Source organism: Oncorhynchus keta, unplaced genomic scaffold (assembly GCF_023373465.1).
Source record: "Oncorhynchus keta strain PuntledgeMale-10-30-2019 unplaced genomic scaffold, Oket_V2 Un_contig_473_pilon_pilon, whole genome shotgun sequence".
In the NCBI taxonomy this organism is placed as follows: Eukaryota; Metazoa; Chordata; class Actinopteri; order Salmoniformes; family Salmonidae; genus Oncorhynchus; species Oncorhynchus keta.
In genome coordinates, this window is record NW_026287935.1 from 371,031 (window position 1) to 392,174 (window position 21,144).

The window sequence follows — 21,144 nt, forward strand, 5'->3', positions numbered from 1 at the left end:
CTCCCTGTATATAACCATGTTATTACCTGGTACTCCCTGTATATAACCATGTTATTACCTGGTACTCCCTGTATATAACCATGGTATTACCTGGTACTCCCCGTATATAACCATGGTATTACCTGGTACTCCCTGTATATAACCATGTTATTACCTCCCTGTATATAGTCATGTTATTACCTCCCTGTATATAGCCATGTTATTACCTGATACTCCCTGTATATAACCATGTTATTACCTGGTACTCCCTGTATATAACCATGGTATTATTACCTGGTACTCCCTGTATATAACCATGTTATTACCTGGTACTCCCTGTATATAGTCATGTTATTACCTGGTACTCCCTGTATATAGCCATGGTATTACCTAGTACTCCCTGTATATAACCATGGTGTTACCTGGTACTCCCTGTATATAACCATGGTATTACCTGGTACTCCCTGTATATAACCATGTTATTACCTGGTACTCCCTGTATATAACCATGGTATTACCTGGTACTCCCTGTATATAGTCATGTTATTACCTGGTACTCCCTGTATATAACCATGGTATTACCTGGTACTCCCTGTATATAGCCATGGTATTACCTGGTACTCCCTGTATATAACCATGTTATTACCTCCCTGTATATAGCCATGTTATTACCTGATACTCCCTGTATATAACCATGTTATTACCTGGTACTCCCTGTATATAGCCATGGTATTACCTGGTACTCCCTGTATATAGTCATGTTATTACCTGGTACTCCCTGTATATAGTCATGTTATTACCTGGTACTCCCTGTATATAACCATGGTATTACCTGGTACTCCCTGTATATAGCCATGGTATTACCTGGTACTCCCTGTATATAACCATGTTATTACCTCCCTGTATATAGTCATGTTATTACCTCCTGTATATAGCCATGTTATTACCTGATACTCCCTGTATATAACCATGTTATTACCTGGTACTCCTGTATATAGCCATGGTATTACCTGGTACTCCTGTATATAGTCATGTTATTACCTGGTACTCCTGTATATAACCATGTTATTACCTGGTACTCCTGTATATAGCCATGGTATTACCTGGTACTCCTGTATATAACCATGGTGTTACCTGGTACTCCTGTATATAACCATGTTATTACCTGGTACTCCTGTATATAACCATGGTATTACCTGGTACTCCTGTATATAGTCATGTTATTACCTGGTACTCCCTGTATATAACCATGGTATTACCTGGTACTCCCTGTATATAGCCATGGTATTACTTGGTACTCCCTGTATATAACCATGTTATTACCTCCCTGTATATAGTCATGTTATTACCTCCCTGTATATAGCCATGTTATTACCTGGTACTCCCTGTATATAACCATGTTATTACCTGGTACTCCCTGTATATAGCCATGGTATTACCTGGTACTCCCTGTATATAACCATGGTATTACCTGGTACTCCCTGTATATAGTCATGTTATTACCTGGTACTCCCTGTATATAACCATGTTATTACCTGGTACTCCCTGTATATAACCATGGTATTACCTGGTACTCCCTGTATATAACCATGTTATTACCTCCCTGTATATAGCCATGTTATTACCTCCCTGTATATAGTCATGTTATTACCTGGTACTCCCTGTATATAACCATGTTATTACCTGGTACTCCCTGTATATAGCCATGGTATTACCTGGTTCTCCCTGTATATAACCATGGTATTACCTGGTACTCCCTGTATATAACCATGTTATTACCTGGTACTCCCTGTATATAACCATGGTATTACCTGGTACTCCCTGTATATAGTCATGTTATTACCTGGTACTCCCTGTATATAACCATGGTATTACCTGGTACTCCCTGTATATAGCCATGGTATTACCTGGTACTCCCTGTATATAACCATGTTATTACCTCCCTGTATATAGTCATGTTATTACCTCCCTGTATATAGCCATGTTATTACCTGATACTCCCTGTATATAAGCATGTTATTACCTGGTACTCCCTGTATATAACCATGGTATTACCTGGTACTCCCTGTATATAACCATGTTATTACCTTCCTGTATATAGCCATGTTATTACCTCCCTGTATATAGTCATGTTATTACCTCCCTGTATATAGCCATGTTATTACCTGATACTCCCTGTATATAACCATGTTATTACCTGATACTCCCTGTATATAACCATGTTATTACCTGGTACTCCCTGTATATAACCATGTTATTACCTTCCTGTATATAGCCATGTTATTACCTCCCTGTATATAGTCATGTTATTACCTCCCTGTATATAGCCATGGTATTACCTGATACTCCCTGTATATAACCATGTTATTACCTGATACTCCCTGTATATAACCATGTTATTACCTGGTACTCCCTGTATATAACCATGGAATTACCTGGTACTCCCTGTATATAACCATGTTAATACCTCCCTGTATATAACCATGGTATTACCTGGTACTCCCTGTATAGAGCCATGTTATTACCTGGTACTCCCTGTATATAACCATGGTATTACCTGGTACTCCCTGTATAGAGCCATGTTATTACCTGGTACTCCCTGTATATAACCATGGTATTACCTGGTACTCCCTGTATAGAGCCATGTTATTACCTGGTACTCCCTGTATATAACCATGTTATTACCTGGTACTCCCTGTATATAACCATGGTGTTACCTGGTACTCCCTGTATATAACCATGGTATTACCTGGTACTCCCTGTATATAACCATGTTATTACCTGGTACTCCCTGTATATAACCATGGTATTACCTGGTACTCCCTGTATAGAGCCATGTTATTACCTGGTACTCCCTGTATATAACCATGTTATTACCTGGTACTCCCTGTATATAACCATGGTGTTACCTGGTACTCCCTGTATATAACCATGGTATTACCTGGTGCTCCCTGTATATAACCATGTTATTACCTGGTACTCCCTGTATATAACCATGTTATTACCTGGTACTCCCTGTATATAACCATGTTATTACCTGGTACTCCCTGTATATAACCATGTTATTACCTCCCTGTATATAGCCATGTTATTACCTGATACTCCCTGTATATAACCATGTTATTACCTGGTACTCCCCGTATATAACCATGTTATTACCTGGTACTCCTGGTATATAACCATGTTATTACCTGGTACTTCCTGTATATAGTCATGTTATTACCTGGTACTCCCCGTATATAACCATGGTATTACCTGGTACTCCCTGTATATAACCATGTTATTACCTGGTACTTCCTGTATATAGTCATGTTATTACCTGGTACTCCCTGTATATAACCATGTTATTACCTGGTACTCCCTGTATATAACCATGGTATTACCTGGTACTCCCTGTATATAACCATGTTATTACCTGGTGCTCCCTGTATATAACCATGGTATTACCTGGTACTCCCTGTATATAACCATGGTATTACCTGGTTTTCCCTGTATATAACCATGTTATTACCTGGTACTTCCTGTATATAGTCATGTTATTACCTGGTACTCCCTGTATATAACCATGTTATTACCTGGTACTCCCTGTATATAGCCATGGTATTACCTGGTACTCCCTGTATATAACCATGGTATTACCTGGTACTCCCTGTATATAACCATGTTATTATCTGGTACTCCCTGTATATAGTCATGTTATTACCTGGTACTCCCTGTATATAGCCATGGTATTACCTCCCTGTATATAACCATGTTATTACCTGGTACTCCCCGTATATAACCATGGTATTACCTGGTACTCCCTGTATATAACCATGTTATTACCTCCCTGTATATAACCATGGTGTTACCTGGTACTCCCTGTATATAACCATGTTATTACCTGGTACTCCCTGTATATAGTCATGTTATTACCTGGTACTGCCTGTATATAGCCATGGTATTACCTCCCTGTATATAACCATGTTATTACCTGGTACTCCCTGTATATAACCATGTTAATACCTGGTACTCCCTGTATATAGCCATGTTATTACTTGGTACTCCCCGTATATAACCATGGTATTACATGGTACTCCCTGTATATAACCATGGTATTACCTGGTACTCCCTGTATATAACCATGTTATTACCTGGTACTCCCTGTATATAACCATGTTATTACCTGGTACTCCCTGTATATAACCATGTTATTACCTGGTACTCCCTGTATATAGCCATGTTATTACCTGGTACTCCCCGTATATAACCATGGTATTACCTGGTACTCCCTGTATATAACCATGGTATTACCTGGTACTCCCTGTATATAACCATGTTATTACCTGGTACTCCCTGTATATAGCCATGTTATTACCTGGTACTCCCTGTATATAACCATGTTATTACCTGGTACTCCCTGTATATAACCATGTTATTACCTGGTACTCCCGTATATAACCATGTTATTACCTGGTACTCCCCGTATATAACCATGGTATTACCTGGTACTCCCTGTAGATAACCATGTTATTACCTGGTACTCCCTGTATATAACCATGGTATTACATGGTACTCCCTGTATATAACCATGTTATTACCTCCCTGTATATAACCATGTTATTACCTGGTACTCCCTGTATATAACCATGTTATTACCTGGTACTCCCTGTATATAACCATGTTATTACCTGGTACTCCCTGTATATAACCATGTTATTACCTGGTACTCCCCGTATATAGCCATGTTATTACCTGGTACTCCTGTATATAACCATGTTATTACCTGGTACTCCTGTATATAACCATGTTATTACCTGGTACTCCTGTATATAGCCATGTTATTACCTGGTACTTCCTGTATATAGTCATGTTATTACCTGGTACTCCTGTATATAACCATGGTATTACCTGGTACTCCTGTATATAGCAATGGTATTACCTGGTACTCCCTGTATATAACCATGGTATTACCTGGTACTCCCTGTATATAACCATGGTATTACCTGGTACTCCCTGTATATAACCATGTTATTACCTCCCTGTATATAGCCATGTTATTACCTGATACTCCCTGTATATAACCATGTTATTACCTGGTACTTCCTGTATATAGTCATGTTATTACCTGGTACTCCCTGTATATAACCATGTTATTACCTCCCTGTATATAGTCATGTTATTACCTCCCTGTATATAGCCATGTTATTACCTGATACTCCCTGTATATAGCCATGGTATTACATGGTACTCCCTGTATATAACCATGTTATTACCTCCCTGTATATAGCCATGTTATTACCTGATACTCCCTGTATATAACCATGTTATTACCTGGTACTCCCTGCATATAACCATGGTATTACCTGGTACTCCCTGTATATAACCATGTTATTACCTCCCTGTATATAGCCATGTTATTACCTGGTACTTCCTGTATATAGTCATGTTATTACCTGGTACTCCCTGTATATAACCATGTTATTACCTGGTACTCCCTGTATATAGCCATGGTATTACCTGGTACTCCTGTATATAACCATGGTATTACCTGGTACTCCTGTATATAACCATGGTATTACCTGGTACTCCTGTATATAACCATGTTATTACCTGGTACTCCCGTATATAGCCATGTTATTACCTGGTACTCCCTGTATATAACCATGGTATTACCTGGTACTTCCTGTATATAACCATGGTATTACCTGGTACTCCTGTATATAACCATGTTATTACCTCCTGTATATAGCCATGTTATTACCTGGTACTTCCTGTATATAGTCATGTTATTACCTGGTACTCCCTGTATATAACCATGGTATTACCTGGTACTCCCTGTATATAACCATGGTATTACCTGGTACTCCCTGTATATAACCATGTTATTACCTCCCTGTATATAGCCATGTTATTACCTGATACTCCCTGTATATAACCATGTTATTACCTGGTACTTCCTGTATATAGTCATGTTATTACCTGGTACTCCCTGTATATAACCATGTTATTACCTGGTACTCCCTGTATATAGCCATGTTATTACCTGGTACTCCTGTATATAACCATGTTATTACCTCCTGTATATAGCCATGTTATTACCTGGTACTTCCTGTATATAGTCATGTTATTACCTGGTACTCCTGTATATAACCATGGTATTACCTGGTACTCCTGTATATAACCATGGTATTACCTGGTACTCCCTGTATATAACCATGGTATTACCTGGTACTCCCTGTATATAACCATGTTATTACCTGGTACTCCCGTATATAGCCATGTTATTACCTGGTACTCCCTGTATATAACCATGGTATTACCTGGTACTTCCTGTATATAACCATGGTATTACCTGGTACTCCTGTATATAACCATGTTATTACCTCCTGTATATAGCCATGTTATTACCTGGTACTTCCTGTATATAGTCATGTTATTACCTGGTACTCCCTGTATATAACCATGTTATTACCTGGTACTCCCTGTATATAGCCATGGTATTACCTGGTACTCCCTGTATATAACCATGGTATTACCTGGTACTCCCTGTATATAACCATGGTATTACCTGGTACTCCCTGTATATAACCATGTTATTACCTGGTACTCCCCGTATATAGCCATGTTATTACCTGGTACTCCCTGTATATAACCATGGTATTACCTGGTACTTCCTGTATATAACCATGGTATTACCTGGTACTCCCTGTATATAACCATGTTATTACCTCCCTGTATATAGCCATGTTATTACCTGGTACTTCCTGTATATAGTCATGTTATTACCTGGTACTCCCTGTATATAACCATGGTATTACCTGGTACTCCCTGTATATAACCATGGTATTACCTGGTACTCCCTGTATATAACCATGTTATTACCTCCCTGTATATAGCCATGTTATTACCTGATACTCCCTGTATATAACCATGTTATTACCTGGTACTTCCTGTATATAGTCATGTTATTACCTGGTACTCCTGTATATAACCATGTTATTACCTGGTACTCCTGTATATAGCCATGGTATTACCTGGTACTCCCTGTATATAACCATGGTATTACCTGGTACTCCTGTATATAACCATGTTATTACCTCCTGTATATAGCCATGTTATTACCTGATACTCCTGTATATAACCATGTTATTACCTGGTACTTCCTGTATATAGTCATGTTATTACCTGGTACTCCTGTATATAACCATGTTATTACCTGGTACTCCCTGTATATAGCCATGGTATTACCTGGTACTCCCTGTATATAACCATGTTATTACCTCCCTGTATATAGCCATGTTATTACCTGGTACTTCCTGTATATAGTCATGTTATTACCTGGTACTCCTGTATATAACCATGGTATTACCTGGTACTCCTGTATATAACCATGGTATTACCTGGTACTCCCTGTATATAACCATGGTATTACCTGGTACTCCCTGTATATAACCATGTTATTACCTGGTACTCCCCGTATATAGCCATGTTATTACCTGGTACTCCCTGTATATAACCATGGTATTACCTGGTACTTCCTGTATATAACCATGGTATTACCTGGTACTCCCTGTATATAACCATGTTATTACCTCCCTGTATATAGCCATGTTATTACCTGGTACTTCCTGTATATAGTCATGTTATTACCTGGTACTCCCTGTATATAACCATGTTATTACCTGGTACTCCCTGTATATAGCCATGGTATTACCTGGTACTCCCTGTATATAACCATGGTATTACCTGGTACTCCCTGTATATAACCATGGTATTACCTGGTACTCCCTGTATATAACCATGTTATTACCTGGTACTCCCCGTATATAGCCATGTTATTACCTGGTACTCCCTGTATATAACCATGGTATTACCTGGTACTTCCTGTATATAACCATGGTATTACCTGGTACTCCCTGTATATAACCATGTTATTACCTCCCTGTATATAGCCATGTTATTACCTGGTACTTCCTGTATATAGTCATGTTATTACCTGGTACTCCCTGTATATAACCATGGTATTACCTGGTACTCCCTGTATATAACCATGGTATTACCTGGTACTCCCTGTATATAACCATGTTATTACCTCCCTGTATATAGCCATGTTATTACCTGATACTCCCTGTATATAACCATGTTATTACCTGGTACTTCCTGTATATAGTCATGTTATTACCTGGTACTCCCTGTATATAACCATGTTATTACCTGGTACTCCCTGTATATAGCCATGGTATTACCTGGTACTCCCTGTATATAACCATGTTATTACCTCCCTGTATATAGCCATGTTATTACCTGGTACTTCCTGTATATAGTCATGTTATTACCTGGTACTCCCTGTATATAACCATGGTATTACCTGGTACTCCCTGTATATAACCATGGTATTACCTGGTACTCCCTGTATATAGCCATGGTATTACCTGGTACTCCCTGTATATAACCATGTTATTACCTCCCTGTATATAGCCATGTTATTACCTGGTACTTCCTGTATATAGTCATGTTATTACCTGGTACTCCCTGTATATAACCATGGTATTACCTGGTACTCCCTGTATATAACCATGGTATTACCTGGTACTCCCTGTATATAACCATGGTATTACCTGGTACTCCCTGTATATAACCATGTTATTACCTGGTACTCCCCGTATATAGCCATGTTATTACCTGGTACTCCCTGTATATAACCATGGTATTACCTGGTACTTCCTGTATATAACCATGGTATTACCTGGTACTCCCTGTATATAACCATGTTATTACCTCCCTGTATATAGCCATGTTATTACCTGGTACTTCCTGTATATAGTCATGTTATTACCTGGTACTCCCTGTATATAACCATGGTATTACCTGGTACTCCCTGTATATAACCATGGTATTACCTGGTACTCCTGTATATAACCATGTTATTACCTCCTGTATATAGCCATGTTATTACCTGATACTCCCTGTATATAACCATGTTATTACCTGGTACTTCCTGTATATAGTCATGTTATTACCTGGTACTCCCTGTATATAACCATGTTATTACCTGGTACTCCCTGTATATAGCCATGGTATTACCTGGTACTCCCTGTATATAACCATGTTATTACCTCCCTGTATATAGCCATGTTTTTACCTGGTACTTCCTGTATATAGTCATGTTATTACCTGGTACTCCCTGTATATAACCATGGTATTACCTGGTACTCCCTGTATATAACCATGGTATTACCTGGTACTCCCTGTATATAACCATGGTATTACCTGGTACTCCCTGTATATAACCATGTTATTACCTGGTACTCCCCGTATATAGCCATGTTATTACCTGGTACTCCTGTATATAACCATGGTATTACCTGGTACTTCCTGTATATAACCATGGTATTACCTGGTACTCCCTGTATATAACCATGTTATTACCTCCTGTATATAGCCATGTTATTACCTGGTACTTCCTGTATATAGTCATGTTATTACCTGGTACTCCTGTATATAACCATGTTATTACCTGGTACTCCTGTATATAGCCATGGTATTACCTGGTACTCCTGTATATAACCATGGTATTACCTGGTACTCCTGTATATAACCATGGTATTACCTGGTACTCCCTGTATATAACCATGTTATTACCTGGTACTCCCTGTATATAGCCATGTTATTACCTGGTACTCCTGTATATAACCATGGTATTACCTGGTACTTCCTGTATATAACCATGGTATTACCTGGTACTCCTGTATATAACCATGTTATTACCTCCTGTATATAGCCATGTTATTACCTGGTACTTCCTGTATATAGTCATGTTATTACCTGGTACTCCTGTATATAACCATGGTATTACCTGGTACTCCTGTATATAACCATGGTATTACCTGGTACTCCTGTATATAACCATGTTATTACCTCCTGTATATAGCCATGTTATTACCTGATACTCCCTGTATATAACCATGTTATTACCTGGTACTTCCTGTATATAGTCATGTTATTACCTGGTACTCCTGTATATAACCATGTTATTACCTGGTACTCCTGTATATAGCCATGGTATTACCTGGTACTCCTGTATATAACCATGTTATTACCTCCCTGTATATAGCCATGTTATTACCTGGTACTTCCTGTATATAGTCATGTTATTACCTGGTACTCCTGTATATAACCATGGTATTACCTTGTACTCCCTGTATATAACCATGGTATTACCTGGTACTCCTGTATATAGCCATGGTATTACCTGGTACTCCCTGTATATAACCATGTTATTACCTCCTGTATATAGCCATGTTATTACCTGGTACTTCCTGTATATAGTCATGTTATTACCTGGTACTCCTGTATATAACCATGGTATTACCTGGTACTCCCTGTATATAACCATGGTATTACCTGGTACTCCCTGTATATAACCATGGTATTACCTGGTACTCCCTGTATATAACCATGTTATTACCTGGTACTCCCCGTATATAGCCATGTTATTACCTGGTACTCCCTGTATATAACCATGGTATTACCTGGTACTTCCTGTATATAACCATGGTATTACCTGGTACTCCCTGTATATAACCATGTTATTACCTCCCTGTATATAGCCATGTTATTACCTGGTACTTCCTGTATATAGTCATGTTATTACCTGGTACTCCCTGTATATAACCATGTTATTACCTGGTACTCCCTGTATATAGCCATGGTATTACCTGGTACTCCCTGTATATAACCATGGTATTACCTGGTACTCCCTGTATATAACCATGGTATTACCTGGTACTCCCTGTATATAACCATGTTATTACCTGGTACTCCCCGTATATAGCCATGTTATTACCTGGTACTCCCTGTATATAACCATGGTATTACCTGGTACTTCCTGTATATAACCATGGTATTACCTGGTACTCCTGTATATAACCATGTTATTACCTCCTGTATATAGCCATGTTATTACCTGGTACTTGCTGTATATAGTCATGTTATTACCTGGTACTCCTGTATATAACCATGGTATTACCTGGTACTCCTGTATATAACCATGGTATTACCTGGTACTCCCTGTATATAACCATGTTATTACCTCCTGTATATAGCCATGTTATTACCTGATACTCCCTGTATATAACCATGTTATTACCTGGTACTTCCTGTATATAGTCATGTTATTACCTGGTACTCCCTGTATATAACCATGTTATTACCTGGTACTCCCTGTATATAGCCATGGTATTACCTGGTACTCCCTGTATATAACCATGTTATTACCTCCCTGTATATAGCCATGTTATTACCTGGTACTTCCTGTATATAGTCATGTTATTACCTGGTACTCCCTGTATATAACCATGGTATTACCTGGTACTCCCTGTATATAACCATGGTATTACCTGGTACTCCCTGTATATAACCATGTTATTACCTCCCTGTATATAGCCATGTTATTACCTGATACTCCCTGTATATAACCATGTTATTACCTGGTACTTCCTGTATATAGTCATGTTATTACCTGGTACTCCCTGTATATAACCATGGTATTACCTGGTACTTCCTGTATATAACCATGGTATTACCTGGTACTCCCTGTATATAACCATGTTATTACCTCCCTGTATATAGCCATGTTATTACCTGGTACTTCCTGTATATAGTCATGTTATTACCTGGTACTCCCTGTATATAACCATGGTATTACCTGGTACTCCCTGTATTTAACCATGGTATTACCTGGTACTCCCTGTATATAACCATGTTATTACCTCCCTGTATATAGCCATGTTATTACCTTATACTCCCTGTATATAACCATGTTATTACCTGGTACTTCCTGTATATAGTCATGTTATTACCTGGTACTCCCTGTATATAACCATGGTATTACCTGGTACTCCCTGTATATAACCATGTTATTACCTCCCTGTATATAGCCATGTTATTACCTGATACTCCCTGTATATAACCATGTTATTACCTGGTACTTCCTGTATATAGTCATGTTATTACCTGGTACTTCCTGTATATAACCATGGTATTACCTGGTACTCCCTGTATATAACCATGTTATTACCTCCCTGTATATAGCCATGTTATTACCTGGTACTTCCTGTATATAGTCATGTTATTACCTGGTACTCCCTGTATATAACCATGGTATTACCTGGTACTCCCTGTATATAACCATGGTATTACCTGGTACTCCCTGTATATAACCATGTTATTACCTCCCTGTATATAGCCATGTTATTACCTGATACTCCCTGTATATAACCATGTTATTACCTGGTACTTCCTGTATATAGTCATGTTATTACCTGGTACTCCCTGTATATAACCATGTTATTACCTGGTACTCCCTGTATATAGCCATGGTATTACCTGGTACTCCCTATATATAACCATGGTATTACCTGGTACTCCCTGTATATAACCATGGTATTACCTGGTACTCCCTGTATATAACCATGTTATTACCTGATACTCCCTGTATATAACCATGTTATTACCTCCTGTATATAGTCATGTTATTACCTCCTGTATATAGCCATGTTATTACCTGATACTCCTGTATATAGCCATGGTATTACCTGGTACTCCTGTATATAACCATGTTATTACCTGGTACTCCCTGTATATAACCATGTTATTACCTCCTGTATATAGCCATGTTATTACCTGGTACTTCCTGTATATAGTCATGTTATTACCTGGTACTCCTGTATATAACCATGTTATTACCTGGTACTCCCTGTATATAGCCATGGTATTACCTGGTACTCCTGTATATAACCATGGTATTACCTGGTACTCCTGTATATAACCATGTTATTACCTGGTACTTCCTGTATATAACCATGTTATTACCTGGTACTCCCGTATATAACCATGTTATTACCTGGTACTCCCGTATATAACCATGGTATTACCTGGTACTCCTGTATATAACCATGTTATTACCTGGTACTCCCTGTATATAACCATGGTATTACATGGTACTCCCTGTATATACGTAGAATGTATGCACACATGACTGTAAGTCGCTTTGGATAAAAGCGTCAGCTAAATGGCATATATTATTATTATTATATTATATAACCATGTTATTACCTCCCTGTATATAACCATGTTATTACCTCCCTGTATATAACCATGGTGTTACCTGGTACTCCCTGTATATAACCATGTTATTACCTGGTACTCCCTGTATATAGTCATGTTATTACCTGGTACTCCCTGTATATAGCCATGGTATTACCTCCCTATAGCCATGGTATTACCTCCCTGTATATAACCATGTTACCTGGTACTCCCTGTATATAACCATGTTATTACCTGGTACTCCCTGTATATAGCCATGTTATTACCTGGTACTCCCCGTATATAACCATGGTATTACCTGGTACTCCCTGTATATAACCATGGTATTACCTGGTACTCCCTGTATATAACCATGTTATTACCTGGTACTCCCTGTATATAACCATGTTATTACCTGGTACTCCCTGTATATAACCATGTTATTACCTGGTACTCCCTGTATATAACCATGTTATTACCTGGTACTCCCCGTATATAGCCATGTTATTACCTGGTACTTCCTGTATATAACCATGGTATTACCTGGTACTCCCTGTATATAACCATGTTATTACCTCCCTGTATATAGCCATGTTATTACCTGGTACTTCCTGTATATAGTCATGTTATTACCTGGTACTCCCTGTATATAACCATGGTATTACCTGGTACTCCCTGTATATAGCAATGGTATTACCTGGTACTCCCTGTATATAACCATGGTATTACCTGGTACTCCCTGTATATAACCATGGTATTACCTGGTACTCCCTGTATATAACCATGTTATTACCTCCCTGTATATAGCCATGTTATTACCTGATACTCCCTGTATATAACCATGTTATTACCTGGTACTTCCTGTATATAGTCATGTTATTACCTCCCTGTATATAGCCATGTTATTACCTGGTACTTCCTGTATATAGTCATGTTATTACCTGGTACTCCCTGTATATAACCATGGTATTACCTGGTACTCCCTGTATATAACCATGGTATTACCTGGTACTCCCTGTATATAACCATGTTATTACCTCCCTGTATATAGCCATGTTATTACCTGATACTCCCTGTATATAACCATGTTATTACCTGGTACTTCCTGTATATAGTCATGTTATTACCTGGTACTCCCTGTATATAACCATGTTATTACCTGGTACTCCCTGTATATAGCCATGGTATTACCTGGTACTCCCTATATATAACCATGGTATTACCTGGTACTCCCTGTATATAACCATGGTATTACCTGGTACTCCCTGTATATAACCATGTTATTACCTGATACTCCCTGTATATAACCATGTTATTACCTCCCTGTATATAGTCATGTTATTACCTCCCTGTATATAGCCATGTTATTACCTGATACTCCCTGTATATAGCCATGGTATTACCTGGTACTCCCTGTATATAACCATGGTATTACCTGGTACTCCCTGTATATAACCATGTTATTACCTCCCTGTATATAGCCATGTTATTACCTGGTACTTCCTGTATATAGTCATGTTATTACCTGGTACTCCCTGTATATAACCATGTTATTACCTGGTACTCCCTGTATATAGCCATGGTATTACCTGGTACTCCCTGTATATAACCATGGTATTACCTGGTACTCCCTGTATATAACCATGTTATTACCTGGTACTTCCTGTATATAACCATGTTATTACCTGGTACTCCCGTATATAACCATGTTATTACCTGGTACTCCCCGTATATAACCATGGTATTACCTGGTACTCCCTGTATATAACCATGTTATTACCTGGTACTCCCTGTATATAACCATGGTATTACATGGTACTCCCTGTATATACGTAGAATGTATGCACACATGACTGTAAGTCGCTTTGGATAAAAGCGTCAGCTAAATGGCATATATTATTATTATTATATTATATAACCATGTTATTACCTCCCTGTATATAACCATGTTATTACCTCCCTGTATATAACCATGGTGTTACCTGGTACTCCCTGTATATAACCATGTTATTACCTGGTACTCCCTGTATATAGTCATGTTATTACCTGGTACTCCCTGTATATAGCCATGGTATTACCTCCCTATAGCCATGGTATTACCTCCTGTATATAACCATGTTACCTGGTACTCCTGTATATAACCATGTTATTACCTGGTACTCCCTGTATATAGCCATGTTATTACCTGGTACTCCCCGTATATAACCATGGTATTACCTGGTACTCCCTGTATATAACCATGGTATTACCTGGTACTCCCTGTATATAACCATGTTATTACCTGGTACTCCCTGTATATAACCATGTTATTACCTGGTACTCCCTGTATATAACCATGTTATTACCTGGTACTCCCTGTATATAACCATGTTATTACCTCCCTGTATATAGCCATGTTATTACCTGGTACTTCCTGTATATAGTCATGTTATTACCTGGTACTCCCTGTATATAACCATGGTATTACCTGGTACTCCCTGTATATAGCAATGGTATTACCTGGTACTCCCTGTATATAACCATGGTATTACCTGGTACTCCCTGTATATAACCATGGTATTACCTGGTACTCCCTGTATATAACCATGTTATTACCTCCCTGTATATAGCCATGTTATTACCTGATACTCCCTGTATATAACCATGTTATTACCTGGTACTTCCTGTATATAGTCATGTTATTACCTGGTACTCCCTGTATATAACCATGTTATTACCTCCTGTATATAGTCATGTTATTACCTCCTGTATATAGCCATGTTATTACCTGATACTCCTGTATATAGCCATGGTATTACATGGTACTCCTGTATATAACCATGTTATTACCTCCCTGTATATAGCCATGTTATTACCTGATACTCCTGTATATAACCATGTTATTACCTGGTACTCCTGCATATAACCATGGTATTACCTGGTACTCCCTGTATATAACCATGTTATTACTGGTACTCCTGTATATAGCCATGTTATTACCTGGTACTTCCTGTATATAGCCATGTTATTACCTGGTACTCCCTGTATATAACCATGTTATTACCTGGTACTCCTGTATATAGCCATGTTATTACCTGGTACTCCCTGTATATAACCATGGTATTACCTGGTACTCCTGTATATAACCATGTTATTACCTGGTACTCCCTGTATATAACCATGTTATTACCTGGTACTCCCTGTATATAGCCATGTTATTACCTGGTACTCCCTGTATATAACCATGGTATTACCTGGTACTTCCTGTATATAACCATGGTATTACCTGGTACTCCCTGTATATAACCATGTTATTACCTCCCTGTATATAGCCATGTTATTACCTGGTACTTCCTGTATATAGTCATGTTATTACCTGGTACTCCCTGTATATAACCATGGTATTACCTGGTACTCCCTGTATATAACCATGGTATTACCTGGTACTCCCTGTATATAACCATGTTATTACCTCCCTGTATATAGCCATGTTATTACCTGATACTCCCTGTATATAACCATGTTATTACCTGGTACTTCCTGTATATAGTCATGTTATTACCTGGTACTCCCTGTATATAACCATGTTATTACCTGGTACTCCCTGTATATAGCCATGGTATTACCTGGTACTCCCTGTATATAACCATGTTATTACCTCCCTGTATATAGCCATGTTATTACCTGGTACTTCCTGTATATAGTCATGTTATTACCTGGTACTCCCTGTATATAACCATGGTATTACCTGGTACTCCCTGTATATAACCATGGTATTACCTGGTACTCCCTGTATATAACCATGGTATTACCTGGTACTCCCTGTATATAACCATGTTATTACCTGGTACTCCCTGTATATAGCCATGTTATTACCTGGTACTCCTGTATATAACCATGGTATTACCTGGTACTTCCTGTATATAACCATGGTATTACCTGGTACTCCCTGTATATAACCATGTTATTACCTCCTGTATATAGCCATGTTATTACCTGGTACTTCCTGTATATAGTCATGTTATTACCTGGTACTCCTGTATATAACCATGTTATTACCTGGTACTCCCTGTATATAGCCATGGTATTACCTGGTACTCCTGTATATAACCATGTTATTACCTGGTACTCCCTGTATATAACCATGGTATTACCTGGTACTCCCTGTATATAACCATGTTATTACCTGGTACTCCCTGTATATAGCCATGTTATTACCTGGTACTCCTGTATATAACCATGGTATTACCTGGTACTTCCTGTATATAACCATGGTATTACCTGGTACTCCTGTATATAACCATGTTATTACCTACTCCCTGTATATAGCCATGTTATTACCTGGTACTTCCTGTATATAGTCATGTTATTACCTGGTACTCCCTGTATATAACCATGGTATTACCTGGTACTCCCTGTATATAACCATGGTATTACCTGGTACTCCTGTATATAACCATGTTATTACCTCCTGTATATAGCCATGTTATTACCTGATACTCCCTGTATATAACCATGTTATTACCTGGTACTTCCTGTATATAGTCATGTTATTACCTGGTACTCCTGTATATAACCATGTTATTACCTGGTACTCCTGTATATAGCCATGGTATTACCTGGTACTCCTGTATATAACCATGTTATTACCCTCCCTGTATATAGCCATGTTATTACCTGGTACTTCCTGTATATAGCCATGTTATTACCTGGTACTCCTGTATATAACCATGGTATTACCTGGTACTCCTGTATATAACCATGGTATTACCTGGTACTCCTGTATATAACCATGTTATTACCTCCTGTATATAGCCATGTTATTACCTGATACTCCTGTATATAACCATGTTATTACCTGGTACTTCCTGTATATAGTCATGTTATTACCTGGTACTCCCTGTATATAACCATGGTATTACCTGGTACTCCCTGTATATAACCATGTTATTACCTCCCTGTATATAGCCATGTTATTACCTGATACTCCCTGTATATAACCATGTTATTACCTGGCACTTCCTGTATATAGTCATGTTATTACCTGGTACTCCCTGTATATAACCATGTTATTACCTCCTTGTATATAGTCATGTTATTACCTCCCTGTATATAGCCATGTTATTACCTGATACTCCCTGTATATAGCCATGGTATTACATGGTACTCCCTGTATATAACCATGGTATTACCTGGTACTCCCTGTATATAACCATGTTATTACCTCCCTGTATATAGCCATGTTATTACCTGATACTCCCTGTATATAACCATGTTATTACCTGGTACTCCCTGCATATAACCATGGTATTACCTGGTACTCCCTGTATATAACCATGTTATTACCTCCCTGTATATAGCCATGTTATTACCTGGTACTTCCTGTATATAGTCATGTTATTACCTGGTACTCCCTGTATATAACCATGTTATTACCTGGTACTCCCTGTATATAGCCATGGTATTACCTGGTACTCCCTGTATATAACCATGGTATTACCTGGTACTCCCTGTATATAACCATGGTATTACCTGGTACTCCCTGTATATAACCATGGTATTACCTGGTACTTCCTGTATATAACCATGGTATTACCTGGTACTCCCTGTATATAACCATGTTATTACCTCCCTGTATATAGCCATGTTATTACCTGGTACTTCCTGTATATAGTCATGTTATTACCTGGTACTCCCTGTATATAACCATGGTATTACCTGGTACTCCCTGTATATAACCATGTTATTACCTCCCTGTATATAGCCATGTTATTACCTGATACTCCCTGTATATAACCATGTTATTACCTGGTACTTCCTGTATATAGTCATGTTATTACCTGGTACTCCCTGTATATAACCATGTTATTACCTGGTACTCCCTGTATATAGCCATGGTATTACCTGGTACTCCCTGTATATAACCATGGTATTACCTGGTACTCCCTGTATATAACCATGGTATTACCTGGTACTCCCTGTATATAACCATGTTATTACCTGATACTCCCTGTATATAACCATGTTATTACCTGGTACTCCCTGTATATAACCATGGTATTACCTGGTACTCCCTGTATATAACCATGTTATTACCTCCCTGTATATAGTCATGTTATTACCTCCCTGTATATAGCCATGTTATTACCTGATACTCCCTGTATATAGCCATGGTATTACCTGGTACTCCCTGTATATAACCATGGTATTACCTGGTACTCCCTGTATATAACCATGTTATTACCTCCTGTATATAGCCATGTTATTACCTGGTACTTCCTGTATATAGTCATGTTATTACCTGGTACTCCCTGTATATAACCATGTTATTACCTGGTACTCCTGTATATAACCATGGTATTACCTGGTACTCCTGTATATAACCATGTTATTACCTGGTACTCCCTGTATATAACCATGGTATTACCTGGTACTCCCTGTATATAACCATGGTATTACCTGGTACTCCTGTATATAACCATGGTATTACCTGGTACTCCCTGTATATAACCATGGTATTACCTCCCTGTATATAGCCATGTTATTACCTGGTACTCCCCGTATATAACCATGGTATTACCTGGTACTCCCTGTATATAACCATGTTATTACCTCCCTGTATATAGCCATGTTATTACCTGGTACTCCCTGTATATAACCATGGTATTACCTGGTACTCCCTGTATATAACCATGTTATTACCTCCCTGTATATAGCCATGTTATTACCTGGTACTCCCCGTATATAACCATGTTATTACCTCCCTGTATATAGCCATGTTATTACCTGGTACTCCCTGTATATAACCATGGTATTACCTGGTACTCCCTGTATATAACCATGTTATTACCTCCCTGTATATAGCCATGTTATTACCTGGTACTCCCTGTATATAACCATGTTATTACCTGGTACTCCCTGTATATAGTCATGTTATTACTTGGTACTCCCTGTATATAACCATGTTATTACCTGGTACTCCCTGTATATAACCATGGTATTACTTGGTACTCCATGTATATAACCATGTTATTACCTCCCTGTATATAACCATGGTATTACCTGGTACTCCCTGTATATAACCATGTTATTACCTGGTACTCCCTGTATATAGCCATGGTATTACCTCCCTGTATATAACCATGTTATTACCTGGTACTCCCTGTATATAACCATGGTATTACCTGGTACTCCCTGTATATAACCATGTTATTACCTGGTACTCCCTGTATATAGTCATGTTATTACCTGATACTCCCTGTATATAACCATGTTATTACCTGGTACTCCCTGTATATAACCATGGAATTACCTGGTACTCCCTGTATATAACCATGTTATTACCTCCCTGTATATAGCCATGTTATTACCTGATACTCCCTGTATATAACCATGTTATTACCTCCCTGTATATAACCATGTTATTACCTGGTACTCCCTGTATATAGTCATGTTATTACTTGGTACTCCCTGTATATAACCATGTTATTACCTGGTACTCCCTGTATATAACCATGGTATTACTTGGTACTCCATGTATATAACCATGTTATTACCTCCCTGTATATAACCATGGTATTACCTGGTACTCCCTGTATATAACCATGGTATTACCTGGTACTCCCTGTATATAACCATGTTATTACCTCCCTGTATATAGCCATGTTATTACCTGGTACTTCCTGTATATAGTCATGTTATTACCTGGTACTCCCTGTATATAACCATGGTATTACCTGGTACTCCCTGTATATAACCATGTTATTACCTCCCTGTATATAGCCATGTTATTACCTGATACTCCCTGTATATAACCATGTTATTACCTGGTACTTCCTGTATATAGTCATGTTATTACCTGGTACTCCCTGTATATAACCATGTTATTACCTGGTACTCCCTGTATATAGCCATGGTATTACCTGGTACTCCCTGTATATAACCATGGTATTACCTGGTACTCCCTGTATATAACCATGGTATTACCTGGTACTCCCTGTATATAACCATGTTATTACCTGATACTCCCTGTATATAACCATGTTATTACCTGGTACTCCCTGTATATAACCATGGTATTACCTGGTACTCCCTGTATATAACCATGTTATTACCTCC

The 21,144-nt window shown here is 38.1% G+C and overlaps 1 protein-coding gene and 1 long non-coding RNA gene across 4 annotated transcripts in view; both read right to left on the reverse strand.

Annotated features, from left to right (window-relative positions):
* LOC118377153 (lysine-specific demethylase phf2) overlaps nt 1–21,144 on the reverse strand; it is a 189,690-nt gene that overhangs the window by 95,612 nt on the left and 72,934 nt on the right. The window lies entirely within an intron of this gene.
* On the reverse strand, nt 1,498–14,350 carry LOC127924911 (uncharacterized). Its single transcript, XR_008119227.1, has 3 exons — nt 14,335–14,350; nt 2,267–2,318; nt 1,498–1,630 (listed from the first exon to the last, which is right to left on the reverse strand). It is a non-coding gene; the product is annotated as an uncharacterized LOC127924911 (long non-coding RNA).